This window comes from Peromyscus maniculatus, chromosome 11, assembly GCF_049852395.1.
Source record: "Peromyscus maniculatus bairdii isolate BWxNUB_F1_BW_parent chromosome 11, HU_Pman_BW_mat_3.1, whole genome shotgun sequence".
Lineage (NCBI taxonomy): Eukaryota > Metazoa > Chordata > Mammalia > Rodentia > Cricetidae > Peromyscus > Peromyscus maniculatus.
The window spans coordinates 69540994-69556890 of record NC_134862.1 but is presented as its reverse complement, the minus strand read 5'-3'; the positions used below and the strand labels follow the sequence as shown (position 1 = coordinate 69556890).

Genomic DNA, 15897 nt, shown 5'->3' with positions numbered 1-15897 from the left:
TTCCTAATGTTTTGATTAGTGCTAGTACTTTCTGAAAAAGAGGCTACTGCTGTGAATCTAATGAGAGAAATTGAATGTATAACAGAGATCAATACTCTTGCTTGTGCGGGTTAATAATTTGGTAATAAAATATTTTGTGGAAAAACAAATAAATACAACTTCCATTATATTAAGTAGTTCACATCAAAACGCTCTTGGATTCATTTTAAAGGCTAGAGTATTTAAGGTTTTGTTTTTGGTATTAGTGAAACATACAATATTGAGAAGGCAAACAATACCAATTTATGAATGAAATGCAATATTATTAATATTGTCTTCTAGACTTAGTGAAGGTATTTATGGTTGAGAATCAATTACTTTTCACCAAGTTAATGACATTTTTAATAGAATTTTTCTAGCTATTTTACTTCTTTTAATTAAATTATCTTCTTTGGGTGCCTGAATAAACTTTAATTCAAATGCAAGCATTTATCAAACAGATGATAATCTACTTTGTGTAGCTTCATATCTTAAGATTTTCTTTTATATGACAGAGTTAGAAACAAAGGGAGAGAAAATTCATTTTCATATCAGAGGTTTCTATCCTGGTTCTATTTCTGTGGGTCTGAAGTGAGGTAGCATATTGTGGTCATGCATGCTTTGTGGATCACAGCAGATCACTTGCTTTATTGCAGACTGGATGGCAAGAAGACAAGTAGCAAGTACTTAGAGCAAGATGTAAAATGAAAGACATGCTTCTAGTGGTCTACTTTTGTAATGCTGTACATCCTAAGGTTTCCATTGCTACCAGCTGAGAATAAGTATTGAACATGTAGACATTTCAAACCACAGCACCACATTTGTCTGAGCAACCCCTAAGGGTCTCATTCTTGAGATAACCAGCTTCAAAGACCTGAGAGCCCTTTGGTTTGGAGGGAGGTGCTCTTGGATCAAAGTGTATCCAAAGAATTTAATTCAGAATAAGTTATGTAATTGGGTTCACGGCTTGTGTCCAGGCTAGATTCAACCACATGTCCTCAATAAGCCAATAAAGAGTCAAATAAATAGTGGCAAACAGATAAAGGAGATTGATTTAATGTGGGTACATTGGGAAAGGGACAAAGAGATTCTGTGAACCTCCCAAGGCTATCTTGATGGGAGGTGGTCTTGAAGTGAAATTAAAGCTTAAATAGAGTCCTAAGGATGTGAAGGGTATGAACATCTAACCAGTCCTTAGGACTATGTGAAATCTTTTTCCATGAGACAAGTGCCCCTTCTGGCTGGAACCTTTTCCTTCTCCTAGCATGAGATTCTTGAGTAAATTCCTATATGGGGAGGTGGGGGCATTGTTTCCTTAGTCTGATTGAGAGACATATGTCTCTTTAGAATATCTGCATTTCTGCCAGGTGAGTTACAAGTAACACCTTGGAGAGTTCAGGAATCCCTTAGAGAACTAAGCAGACTTTTCAATTCTGTGCAGATCACCTCTCTTCCTCTTGAGTTCTGGTTGGGTCTTTGAGTTAGGATGTTATTTCTACGGTAGATCTAAATATTGGCTGCTGAGAAGTTCTTTGAACCCCTGGGGCTACCTGCTTTGTTGACACATCTTTAAAAGCACTCTATTAAGTGTTTTCAGTAGACCTTAAGGGACAGTATTATAGTCTCAAGAAAATTAACTTTCCTAAGGAAAATAAATTGTTTCAAATCTTCTTAATGTTGAGCAACACAAACACACTAGAAACCAACCTGGGAAACTTTGTGGTTTAGAAAGCACTTCTGAACTCTTCTTATTTGACATCTGTTGTTATCCATAGGGAAAATAGAATTTCCTGCATTTCACAAATGATATGCAGAGAAGTTAACTGAGTCCTAAAATTGTATACCACTACATGGCCCAGAGTAACATTAACTCAGTTTAAAATTCTATAGTACTACTTTGATTATATATGTTTAATGAAAAATACTTATGAAATAACACACTTCAGGGACCATTTATAAAGAGTATGTAATGCATGCCATTCTGATATTAGGTTAACTAATCCTCAGGAAGGCTGTATATTGTCCCTTGATGTCTAGGCTGTTCTAGCTGACTCTAGAAACCATGTTTATATCCTGACCTTTTTCTTAATTTTGTAGTTATAGCATTAAACAAGTGAATCTTAGCATCAGCATCATAAATGAAAGTTGGAAGACTTAAAATAATACTAAAATGCAAAGTAAAAACAACTTAGTTGTCTAAGTACATGCAAATGTGTTACTGGAGGACAGTAAAAACAAGATTGTGTGTGTTGTGTTCACCACTGTACTTAAAGTTGCTCAATCTTCTAGATAAGTTAACGTTTCAGTTATTTTTTGTTGTTGTGGGATAGCCAAAGTATCATTGAACCCAGGACATGCATAGAAATATCACACAGAAGAATGAGTTTATCGTCAATGTTTCCAAACAGAATTTTATAATTCAAACTCATATTAAAAAACATACTTGAATTTCAGCATGCATATACGTTTTAACCCCTTTTACAAATGATTATTGGAAGTACTTGTCGGGGGTTGGCACCATAATCTCTTTGGTGCTTAGGGCCTTTAAAGGTTTTAGTAAAAACCAGTGATATCTCATAATGGTAGGAGAAATATGTAGTACTCACACACTTTGTCCTATATTAGAGCCAATTTTAAGAATGTAGAACCATTATTTTTAATTAAAACCTTCAGGTTTATAAAGAGTAATTTCTCTATGATCATCCTATGTCTTCTCATAACATTAGTGAAACCTTTATTAAGCTATATTATAAAATATATAACATAAAATTATATTATAAAATGCACATATAATACAATGCACAAATATTTGGGTTACGTAACTCAGTGAACTTTTATTAAGTAAGCCTTCCTGTCTAAACACCTTGAGATAAAGAAAGAACTTTACCAGCCTCCTGTCTTTCTCTTTTGGTCAATGCCCCACAAAGGTAACTAGCACTCTGGACTTTAAAGAATTACTCAAACAACATGAACTCTGTTGTGTTTTTCTTTTTTTAATTCATAAGATTGTGATACTTATCTGTGTTGACTATGATCCATCCATTTTACCACAGGTAGTACTAGTTTGTTATGCCTATCATTGTTTAATATGCCACAGTATGAATGTACCATTCTATATTATCCATTCTATTATTGGTAGACATTTGAGTTGCTTTCAGTTTCTAGATATTATGAATAATGTAACTGTATGTGCTTGCATCACAAATGCTTTAGTGTGCACACATGCACACATTTCTGTTAACTATATGCCAGGGAGGGAATGTCTGGAACAAGAAGTTCTCATCTTTTCAGGTTAACTACATACTACTGAACATATTTTCAAAGATTTTTCTATTTAATTTAAAATTGAAGCTGTATCTAAAGCTTTCATATCTATCTATCTATCTATCTATCTATCTATCTATCTATCTATCTATCTATCTATCTATCTATCTATTTATCTATCTATCATCTACCTACCTACCTACCTACCTACCTCTACTTTCTAATCACTGGACAGTTTTAACAACACTTGGCAAATTTCTAAACTTAAATCATTTTGGTGATTGTATTGTGGTATCTCGTTTGGTTTCCAATGTTTCTGTAACTAACTGAGGATAAGCATCCTTACACATGCTACTGGCCGGGAGTATATCTCTTATCACAACAAAACATTGTCTTTTATTTGTTTCAACAACTGAGTTTTCTCTTATAATTTTGTAAGCGTGTTTTATATGCTCTGGTTCAATTTTTTTAACTATATGTCACAGTTTTTTTTGTGTGGCTTGTTGTTTTGCTGTTTTAATGGGATCTTTTGGTATCAGCTATTACTTTCAGGGGGATCTAATTTATTATCTTTTATGTTTAATGTTTTTGTCCCTAGTTTATAAGAAATTATACAATTATTATTATAAATTATTATACACACATTATATAATATAATTTGTATTGAAATCACAGGTTATAGTCTATCACTGAAGAGAAGTCAAGCTAGGAACTAAAGCAGCTAATCAAAGCACAACCACAATCAAGAGCAGAGGGCAATAAATGCATATAGGCCTACATGCTTGATTTCCTGCTTTCAGCTATTTTTTTCCTCTTATACTGCTCATGAACCCCTTTGTTATTTTCAAGACTGGCTGTCACTATGAAGCTGTGGCTGTCCTAGAACTCATTATGTAGACCCGGCTGGCCTCAAACTCCCAGAGTTCTGCCTGTCTCTGCCTCCTGAGTTCTGGGATTAAAGGTGTGAGCCACTATACCTGGCTGTAAAGTACTTAAAGTATAGAAGATACATAAAAATAAAAAAAAAATATTTGGCTAACTTAGAGTTCTGAAATGATACTTTGGAAATCTTATGAATTTGCTTTTTACATTAAAGAGTGTGATCAGCCACAGTTTACTTGTTGTGATGTAGGTCCAGGTTCATTTCTCCCCATCCATATTTCTAGGGGATCTAGCATTCTCATTAAGTAGTCATATTTTCCTGACTGACGAACTGCATCAAGTTTGAGTCCTATGCATGTGCACATGCTTCTGGATCATTGTGGACTGTTGATCTCTGAATATGTCTTCGTTGCCAGTGCTTCATGATTACTGTGGTTTTATTTCCTCTACTAGGAAGTTTATTACCTGATAGTTTTAAGCCTCCTGTTTTACTCTGCTTCACAGTTGTTTTTGCTACCTTGGACCTTTGTAGTTTCATGTATTGTAATCAGCTTATCAGTTTTTGAAAACAAACAAACAATGTCTTCCAAGATTTTAATTGGGTTCTTGGGACCATGTTGAATCAATAGTATATCTGTTTTTGTATGTGTATGCTTTACAAAGAACCAACCATGACTTGATGGCATTTACATGTTATATATTTGTTATTTATTTCTAACTTTATCAATATATGGCCTCTGGTTTTTATTTACTTTTATTTTCTTTAAGTTTAACTTACATTTTTAAAAAAGATTTTTCAGACAGATATTTGTATCAATGTATTTGTGTCTTTCTTACATCTTGTTAAAAATCTCACAGCCTACAGATTATTCCTAAATACTTTTAGTTATGATTTTTATTGCTGCAATGAAACACCATGATCAAAGTAACTTGAGGAAAAAAGGGTTTGTTTGTCTTAGGCTTCCCCAGTTCATCATCAAAGGAAGTCAGAACAGAAACTCAAGCAGGGCAGGAACCAGGAGGCAAGAGATGATGCAGAGGCCACAGAGGAGTGCTGCTTCCTGTCTTGCTTATCGTGGCTTGTTCAGTTGGCTTTCTTGTAGATACTAGGACCATCGGCCCAGGGTTTGTCTCCACTCACAATGTTCTGGGCCCTCCCCTATCATAAGAAAATGCCTTACAGTCAGATTTTTAAAAAAATTTTTTCATTTTACATGCCAACCACAGTTCCCCTTCCAGTCCCTTGTCCAGCTCCCCCTCCCTCACCTCTCCCACTGACCCCACCACCATCCATACCTCCAAAAGGGTAAGGCCTCCCATGGGGAGTCACCAAAGAATGGCATATCAAGTTGAGGCAGGACCAAGCCCCTCCCCCCTGCCTGAAGACTAAGCAAGGCATTCTACCATAGGAAAGGGGCCCCAAAAAGCTAGCTCACTCACCAGGGAAAGATCCTGATCACACTGCCAGGGGCCCCTCAAACAGACCAAGCTACAAAACTGTCTCCCATATGCAGAGGGCCTAGTTCTGTTCCATGTAGGCTCCACAGCTGTAGTTGGTGAGTTCCCACAAGCTTGGTTCAGTTGTCTCTGTAGATTTCCCCATCATTATCTTGACCCCCCTCCCCTTGCTCATATAATCCCTCTTCCTTGTCTTCGACCAGACTCCTGGAGCTCAGCCTGGTGCTTGCCTGGTGGATCTCTGCATCTGCTTCCATCAGTTGCTGGATGAAGTTACAGCCAGATCTTATGGAGCCATTTTGTCAATTGAGGCTCCCTCCTTTGCATTGATTCTAACTGTGTCAAGTTTACATAAAACTAGCCAGCACACTTGTTAAGTGCATCTTTACAAAGCATATTCTGTTTTCCTGAGTGAATCTGTAATTTTTAAAACCACCCATATTCATTTTAAGTATATAACTTGTTGATTGACAAATGTCCACATCTGCACAATCACAATATAACAGTGTCTACATTCCAAGGATTCATATCATTCCAAAGAACTCTTTCCTAACCCATGGCTGACCCAATATATTTATTCTCTATCACTATATATAAGCTTCCTGTATAGAATTTAATATAAATATACTATTTGGTATATACTGTACTACTTTTGGTAATTTTTCATGCAACATGATGCTTTTTCAGATTTGTCCATGTAGCTGAGTTTCAGTAGTGATTTTTTTTGTATTTTATTGTAATCATCAATTTTGATACATAATATATGTCAAAGTACTTTAAGCTTCTACTCTGGTGACATGTAATATCTGATAATTTATATTTTTTGTCTATTATTCTATTTTTTCTTGTTCCTTCATTCTTTATCATTTTGAATAGACTGGTAGATCATGTGGATAAAAAAATAATGAAGGGTCTGGGTGATACTATTTTTCTCCAGAGTAAATTTGCATTTTGTTAGGAATATAGAAGTATCTTGGGTTGCTTTGACCTTTATTTTTTTTTTTCTGAGGGTTTCATGCTAGGACTTTATCATGCTCATCATATACTCTACTACTGAGTTGCACTCTAGCCCCTATGGTTTGACTAATTTTAGACTGATGTTTCTTGTATGGAAAATTATAGTCTTCCAAAATCTCAGCTAAAAACCTGAGTTAACTTCCTGAAACTTTGCTATGCAGATAATGAGAGACAATGAAATCTTTGTTCTTTCTCAGCATTCTTGCTGTATGGTTTTCTCAAGAGTTTCCTTTCTACAAGATACATTTATCATTAGTGAAGAAATGTGAGTGATCGTTTTTTTGTAAGTTATTGGTTAATAGTTTCACATTTTCTAAAGGAGAAGAGAATTTGTACTGATCCTCTTGTCTGTAGTAGGGTAGAGAAGGTACCAGGTTTGCATATTGATATATCTCATGATTATGAGTTTGTAATTTTAACACTCTAAATGATTTTGCAGTATCTGTTCTTGAAGAAGTGTCTAATTCTGCTTCATTGCCAGGGACAGTTTTTTTAAAAATATATTTTATTTTTATTTATTTTATAGATCTCTTTTATATATGCACAAATATGTGTGGGTATGCTTGGAAGCCCGAAGAGGGCTTTGGATACTCTTGAGCTGTAGTTACAGGCATTTGTGAGTTGCCTGACATAGGTGCTAAAAACTTAACTTGGGTCTTCTAGAAAAGTAGCAAGCAATAATAACCATTGAGCCATCTCTTTGGCAACAGTTTTTAATAACTATTCATCATTTCATTACAGAGTCAGTCTCTCTCTCTCTCTCTCTCTCTCTCTCTCTCTCTCTCTCTCTCTCTCTCTCTCTCTCTCCCTCCCTCCCTCCCTCCCTCCCTCCCTCCCTCCCTCCCCTGTATCCATCCCCATTCTTTCATATGTCCTGGTTAGTTTTTTGTCAACACAAGGTAGAAGCAAATGGAAAGAGGAATCTCAAATAAGAAAGTGGCTCTATCAGCATGCTGTTGACACCTTAGGGTCATTTTCTTGATTGCTAAATGATAGAGGAGGGTCAAGCCTTGCAAGGACAATACTGCCCCTGGGATTGTTGTCTTGGATGGTGTAAGCAAACAAGCCATGAGGAGCCAGTCTGTAAGAAGCCTTCCATATGGCTTTAGTTTCTGCCTTGAGGTTCCTGCTCTGACTTACCCTGATGAAGGGCTGTAAGCTGTAAGGTGAAATAAACCCTTTTCTCTTCAATTTGCTTCTGGTCATGGTGTTTATCACAATGATAGAAACCAAACTAGGACAGCATATAAATAATATAAGAATTATAAGTTGGAAATCTGTGTGTGTGTGTGTGTGTGTTTGTGTTTGTGTGTGTGCACACACATAAAAGAGAGAGAAAAATATATGTATTTGTGTATATATGTGTGATTTTGAGAGTTAACTTCTTATCAGGTAAAAACTATTTGTTATATCTGTTAATATCACTGTAGACTTTCTGTAAGAGTTCAACTTAGAAGGTGTAAATTTATTTTAAATATAAATTTTCTTTTGAGATCTAATAAGGAAGAGGTCAATTTAGTGAAGCTGGTATACTGGAAAGAGAATGAATGACTTGCAGTGCTCTTGAGAGGCCTGAAGACATTTAGGATTATTTTTCATGTGCATGGTCTCAGAAGAGCTCTTCTGGAAATAGCTTTGTACTTTCTATGCAGTGCAGTATCTTACCTTCCTATTGTGATATAGAAAAGGGAAGGCTAATGAGGATGACTTAAGTGGGAGGGAGTAGAAGGAGAATAAAGGTATTTGTTTGGATATAGTCTCTCTTTAGAAGACAATGTTGCTGTTTGATGAGGAAAGTGAGATATTTTTTATAAAAGAGGATGACATTAAAGAATGGCTAACCTACAAAGACAAAGCACAAAGATTCTTCAAATAAAATAATGCTTCCTATTGAGTTTATTACTTTTCTCCCAATTGAGAGCTATTCCTATACTAGGTTGAAATGCCTTAAATGTCCTCGACAGCAAACTGTGAGTGAATTTTTTATGGCACAGAATTATAGGGTTTGTTTTCTGCTTACTAATTGTATGCAGTTGCCAGTATCTTTATAACTTTTGAAGCCTCCTCCTTACTCAGACCTCTTCCTCACTTCTCCCCTAGGAAGAATGAATCTGAATTGCCCTACTCCTCCTTCCCATCTGCCTGGATCTTAGTAGCCCATCTCTTCTGGGAAACTTATCCTACCCACTCTACCCACAGTGATGTACATATTAACCCAAAGCTGGCAATCTTATGTGTTACATGAACCCTCAAGTTAGTAAAATTATATTACCTTGGGATTTTATTACCATTTTTCCTGTTCCTTTTTTTAAGAAAAAAATTAATTTGATGAATACATTGAATAAGGGAAGCTGGATAGTCAGTAACTAGAGTACCTCAGCCTGTCATTCCTTTCATATAAAAAGACAAGAGATTGTTCAGTGAAATGATGTTTTTATTCTCATGTTTATCACTGTAGCAACCATGTCGCTATCTACACATGCCCAATGACATCATTCTGTAAAACTCAAAAAGGCACAGTATAATCCTTGGGTGTGAATGCTTCTGCATGTGTGTTCATGTGTATACAAGTGTACATGTATGTTTGGATATTTGTGTGTGTAAGTGTGTGTACACATTGTGCACATGCATGTGAAGACCATAGGACAACCTCAGGTGTCATCCTCAGGAATGCTATCCACCTCCTTCGAGACAGAGCATCTCATTAGAAATCATCAGTTAAGCTAGATTGGTTGCCAGCAAACCCCAGGGATCCTCCCGTGTCTGCCTCCCCTGGGATTACAAGCATGCTTGAGATTTTTAAATGGATTCTAGGTGGTTCATCTCAGATCCTTGTGCCACAAAGGCAAGTACTTTAATTACAGAGCCATCCTCCCAGGTCTACAACAAAATTAATTTAATTTTTTTTCAATGAAGCCAGGTATGGTAGTATATGCCTGTAATCCTCCCCCTTGGGAGGCTGAGGTAGGAGGATTGAGTTCAAAGGCAGTCTGTTCTACATAATGAATTCCAATCCAGGCTTGTTAAATGCCATGGCACTTTCTCAAAATACAAAATCTAAAACAAAGCAAACCATTGCTCTTTAGATTTATTATAAATGATAATTTGAACACAGTCTTTCTCCATTGGGGCCTATCTTAGCACCAAAATGTTATCTATGATATATTCTGTTTCCTGTTTCGTCACTCTGAGTACTAATCACCTCTTGTTGATAAAGTTAACTTTACATATTTGAGATGAGAAAACAGATTGTGTGTTTTATATACTGTGAGAAACCTGTCAATAAGACAGGACTTAATGTTTAAGAAATATATTAGGGAATGGGGGGCGGCGAGGGAGTTGGGTAATGCTAGAAGAGACATTAGGCCACAATGTAATAGCACCTGCATGGAAGAGAGGTTAGTTGAAATCTCTCAGTTTACTGTGTATTTATAAGGAGAGAAGATCAAAGGCAGACCTCAGCTGAAGTGAATCTCCATCACATTTCCCACAGCAGCTTCCTAGCATATGAGGTTGCAGTGCACACAAAAACTCATAAAAGGGGTTCTTGTTTCTACCTGCTCCTTCCTCTGTGAAGTACTTCATATTCCCAAAGTCTTTGTAGAGCTCCTGAGTGGTTGGTATTCTTCTGTAGTATACACTTTACAAAGTCGTGAGTCTGAGAAGAGAAACTAAATACAGTAAAGAACTTCCCATAATCATGTAGCAGTTTACTTTTGTAGGAACGTTCAAAAATGTTAAGGATGTGGGAGCCTAGCTTTTTGTTTGTTTGTTTGTTCTTATACTTACTGCTTATAAAAGAGTCAGCATAGTTTTAAATTATTGCCAAGGGCTTCCTTTAAAATCTACATAAAAAGAAGCCTACATCTAGGAATTATGCCAGTTATGTTAGATAAGAAAGTTGCTTTGTGAGTGAATATTTGTGAATACATCTAGCCTAGTTTAGAGTATTTCATATTAGTGAATCTATTTTTAGAGTTTCTATTCATACTCTTCTTATTACCAGCATATAAGACAAACTTAACCTTTTAAGCTAACTTTTTAAAATTACATTTGGTAAATAAAATACTATGGAATTTGTGTAGACATGTACATATATTTACTTATACATGTACGTATATTACTTAGTCTCAAACTTACAGGAAAGTTGCATGGTCAGAATTGGTTTTACTAAAGTATTTTGAATGTGCTTTGCTAGCATGATACCTCATTGCCCCCAAATCCTGTAAGATGCTTTTCTTATAAGCATGGGCATTGTCCCACATGATCATAACCCAGCTCCTAGTCAGTCACATAGCACTGAGGCATTGAAGCTACTGAGCAGCAGACATCACCCATGTTTCATTGATGGTCAGGTTGGTGGATCAAGTTCAAATCATATGTTTTATTTAATTGTCACTGACTTTTGGATTTCATCAGGTCTGGAATACTTTTTCATTGTTTCCTTCACTTTATTGGTCTTAAAGTTTTTAATGATTATAGGCCAGTTGTTTTTTAGATTGCTGTGTTCAGTCTCATCTGATGTACTCTTATGGTTAGATTTGAGCTATACATCTTTGACAAGAATTACACAGAAGAGATTGACTGGACCTGTTTCTTCCTCTTAGTTCCTATACAGTTTCACTTTTCCCATTTTTGGTTACCTTCACTTTGATTACATAAACAAGTTTTTGTCTACCAGGTCTATCCACTATGCTATTTATTCATATTCCTTTTAGTTATTCCTTATAGTTAATAGTTATTTTGTGGAGATATTTTGTGACTAAATTCAACATTTTGAATCAGATTTTTGATATATTAATTCATTTATTTATTGTCATATCCATGTGTGCTTAAGGATTACTTCTTTCAAAATAATATTTTGTTAATTGTTTTATAATTTCATACATGCATGCAATGTATTTCATCCATATTCACTCTATACTTCTTTCCCTATCTTCTCCAAGATCCATCTCTACTCTTCCCTTCCTAACTTTAAATCTCCCCTTTTTAAAGTAACCCAGCGGGTCCAATTGACTAGCATCCTTGTTTTCTTCATTCTAGTGTATATTATGGTCTGTCATTACTGTCACTGTCATTCTAGTGTATATTATGTTCTGTCATTACTGTCACTGTCATTCTATTGTATATTATGTTCTGTCATTACTGTCACTGTCATTCTATTGTATATTATGTTCTGTCATTACTGTCACTGTCATTCTATTGTATATTATGTTCTGTCATTACTGTCACTGTCATTCTATTGTATATTATGTTCTGTCATTACTGTCACTAATCTGATGCTCAGGTTGTCTCAAATTACCAGCGGGATACCTTCAAGCTGCCTTCTGTGTCCTTTTGGAAATTCTCTGTCTTTGTGAACATGGCCTTTTGTTTTTGTTCAAAAATATGTTCCAGGCTTATTTCTTATTTCTTTGCTCAGCTTAATCTTATCCATTTCTACAGAAGACTGTTCTTTCAATAAAATGGTAAAAAACTAAGATCTGGATGTGAAGAATAATGACTGTTCTTGGGTGTCTTTGCTTGAAAAAACAATAGGATATATGTATGTATACATATATGTACATGTGTACTTCTAAGCATGCCTTTTCATTACATTTTTTATCATTGATAGAGCTCATATAACATATAATTCAGTACAGTTCGTTGGTTTTAGTGTAATCTCCACTATTCAATTTGGAACAGTTTCATCAGTCCAAACAGAAAGCCTATGCTCCTTAGAAACCACTTCCTGTTACCTCTGGTGGTCTTTATACTGTGTCTCTGCTCATGTGCCCCATGTTGTTGTTTACAATGGTTTGTTTGGCTGGTACCTTTGGTGAACTAATCCCATTAGTCTTCTGTCTGACTCAGTCTCTGAAATCTCTCCTTGGTGCTTGGTTGTAAGGAGAATTGATAAATGGTCTTGTTAATAAAAAACTCCAGAGCTAGATATTGGGATTAAAACCGAAAGATCAGAAAAGCAGAAAGAAGGCAGCCGTGTTCTCACTACTTGGAGATCCTCAGTCAAAGAGACTTACTTCCTGTGTACCCACATCTATATGCATTTCTATTCTGCCATCTCATTTCCTCTTCGGCCCAGCTACATCACTTCCTCTTTCTGCCCAGCTCTGTCACTTCCTGTCTTTCTGTATAGACCTCCAGACCTTTATGGTTAGTGCTGGGATTCAAGGAATGTACCACCACGCCTGGCTTTTTGTTCCCATTGTGGCCTTGAACTCACAGAGATCCAGTGGGATCTCTGCCTTCGGAGTGATGGGATTAAAGACGTGTGCTACCATTGACTGAATTCTGTTTACTATAGTGGCTGGCTTTTTCCTGGCATCCTCAGATAAACTTTATTGGGGTATACAGATAAAATATCACCACAATTCCCCTTTTTTTTGTCTAATATAAAAAATTGTTTTAAAGTTATAAGAAAAACTATATGCAATAAGTACAATAAATATATACAATATATACAGTTAAGAATTACATTAACAATGTCTAGTCCATTAACATTCGACAGATTCAGACAAAAAAACTCCATTATATATATTAACAATGTCCAATCCATTAACATTTGACAAATTCAGACAAACATTGCATTATTTATCCTATTTTGGTGACTTCAATACAGGATTTGTATACAATATACAAAAATCCAATCCAATGTAAAATATTTAAAACAAGTAGTTTCTTTTTAAAAGTAGATTCAATAGTCTTATCATATTCATATTCTCTTTTTTTGGAGTACATTCAATAATTTATCTTTTATCATTTCTATATCTTCCCTTTTTTCAGAGTAGGTTCAATAATCTACTCTTTTATCTTATTATTTCTATATCTCTTTTTTTCTCTTCAGAGTAGATGCAGCAATCTACCCTTTTATCCTATCATTTCTATACTTTTCTTAGAGTAGATTCAATAATCTACCTCTTATCTATAGCCTCTTTTTCTGCAGGAGCTCTAACTGGACTTTGTCCCCTGGACTGCGGCCAGGCCTGCTGTCCCTCAACATGTAGGCTGTTGGTTTCAGGGTTATTGAAAGGCCGAGGGATGACACTTTCCAGGCAACTCAAAAATTCAATTGCTTTGATGAAATAATTATTTCCCTTTGCTAACGTTTAGAGTTCTGAAAATGTTGCTTAGACAATTTTCTCCTGCTAGGGAAGAGCAAACTTTTGGAACTCCGTGTTCCTCCTTTCAAAAACCTCCACGGCTCTCTTTGTTTCTGTATCTACCTGTGTGTGTCGCAAAGTTACAGATTCATAGCAATCTTTCAGATTCCATTCCCACCCCAGAGGTTTGGTTTTAGTATTCTTTCTTTCCATACCACACTTTCAATCCATCAAAAAATCTTAATTGCTTACCAGCTAATTTCTTACCAGCTTCACTGTTGTTATCCTGGTTTAAATTAGCATCATTTCTTCCCTGATCTTCCTGCTTGCAGTAGCTTTTTATTTTACTCAGCATAAAGACAAAAGACCTTACAGAGGTTTACCAGGCTGTAAAAGTCTTAACTGAATATTCTTTCAACCATTCTGGCTTGGCCACATGTACAGACAAGCTCATACTCAGAACCCTTGTGTTAAACTGACTTCTTTTTACCAAGAACACTACCCAACAGATTTACACTGCTTACTCTTTAGCCTACCTCAGTTCTCTGCTCAAGGGTTCTTTTTCATGGGCAGTATAGCTTATATTAGCCACTATTAAAAATTAAGTCTCTCCTGTGTCTCCTTACTAATGTCAGAAGCTACCCTTATGGAGTCTCACCAACACGACTGCCTAAATATTAGCTGGATAAGGACAGCAGCAATAACCATGCCAGAGTGGACAGGGGAAAGGGGACAGCGGAACCATGAGGTCTCAACCCTACACAAAGAACTAAGGAGTGCTGAAAGTGAGAGAAATCATCATTCCCAGGGAATAGCCCACAAATTGGTTATCCAAATGGTGAGCCCTGAAAACATAGATACAAGTAGTATTACATAGACTGATCAGGTTATATGTAGGAATATGTATGCATGTACATATGCATATATTCATGTAATAACAATTAATTAAAAATAGGCCGTGAATTCGAAAGAGATAAAGGAGGGCTTTGGGAGGGTTTGGTGGAGGAAGAGAAAGAGCAAGTGATGTAGTTATAATCTTCAAAATAAAAGAAAAACAGTTTAAAAATTAAGTCCCCTTTTAGTCCATTTCTCTTTCATTTTTCACTATTATTCTTAGTACTTCAAACATAATATATAAATTATTTAGTATGACTATTGTAATCTTTTCGTGTTAGGAAAATGAACTTCACTACAGCAATTGACTTATCCATTTTGCTCACTGTCTGTACTGGTCTTCTATATTTTACCTCAATGGAAGAAGTTAGCTTAGGGAAGTTAAGTAATTCTGGGAAGTGGCAGAGGTAAAATCTGAGATGCTTAACATTCAGAGACATTTAATAGGAAACTTCTAAATAGAATTTGGAACTGGAGTCTTAGAATATTATACTAGCAAATTGCTCTTCCAGGCACTAGAGTGGTGGAGGCTAACTTGAGGTCGTCATAACTGTATTGTTTTTAATGGGAAAACACATGATGATTTTCAAAAGAAATAAAGGTAAATGAACTTTTATAAAATTACCTTTTTATCATTGTGGACTGATTGTTCTAAGTATTGAATGGATATGGAAATATTGTTCATGATTCTAAAAGCTTGGGTGGGGGAAACAGTATGAGTGATATTAGGCACTGAAAATTTTTATTTAGAATATTCATCTAGAAACAAATTTCACTTGTAACACTGTACTCTGGGAATAGACCTATGCTGATGTTGTACATGAGTTTTCCACTTTCCTAAAACTAATAATTCATTAATATAATTAATTGCAATTTTGCTTTTATTAAAAACATGTATTTTTTAGGCTAGTAGCTGAGATAAGCTATTTCAATTTAATTTTGAGTATGTAATAATAAGTATATGCACATACTCATGCGTATTTACAATCAATCATTTTTATGGGTTCTATACTTATAGATTCATCTTACTTAGTAAAATTTACTTGCAGCCTCAAAACCAGCACTCTTAAATCATTAATTTGTTTTTTTCTTGTTATTGTTGTTATTGCTTGTTTGTTTCTTCCAGACATTCACAGGCATTCACAGAGTCAAACAATTTAAATATTTTGATGCTGAGCTCTCATACTGTAAACAGGCATCACATTATATTTATTGCTATAGGATTTCCTTTTTCTTGGTGATTTTGGTGTGTACAGTGGTTCCA

The 15897-nt window shown here is 35.5% G+C and overlaps 1 protein-coding gene across 10 annotated transcripts in view; it reads left to right on the top strand.

Annotated features, from left to right (window-relative positions):
* The window catches only part of Rabgap1l (RAB GTPase activating protein 1 like), a 566460-nt gene that overhangs the window by 325015 nt on the left and 225548 nt on the right, over positions 1 to 15897 (top strand). The gene's annotated exons all lie outside the window — the stretch shown is intronic.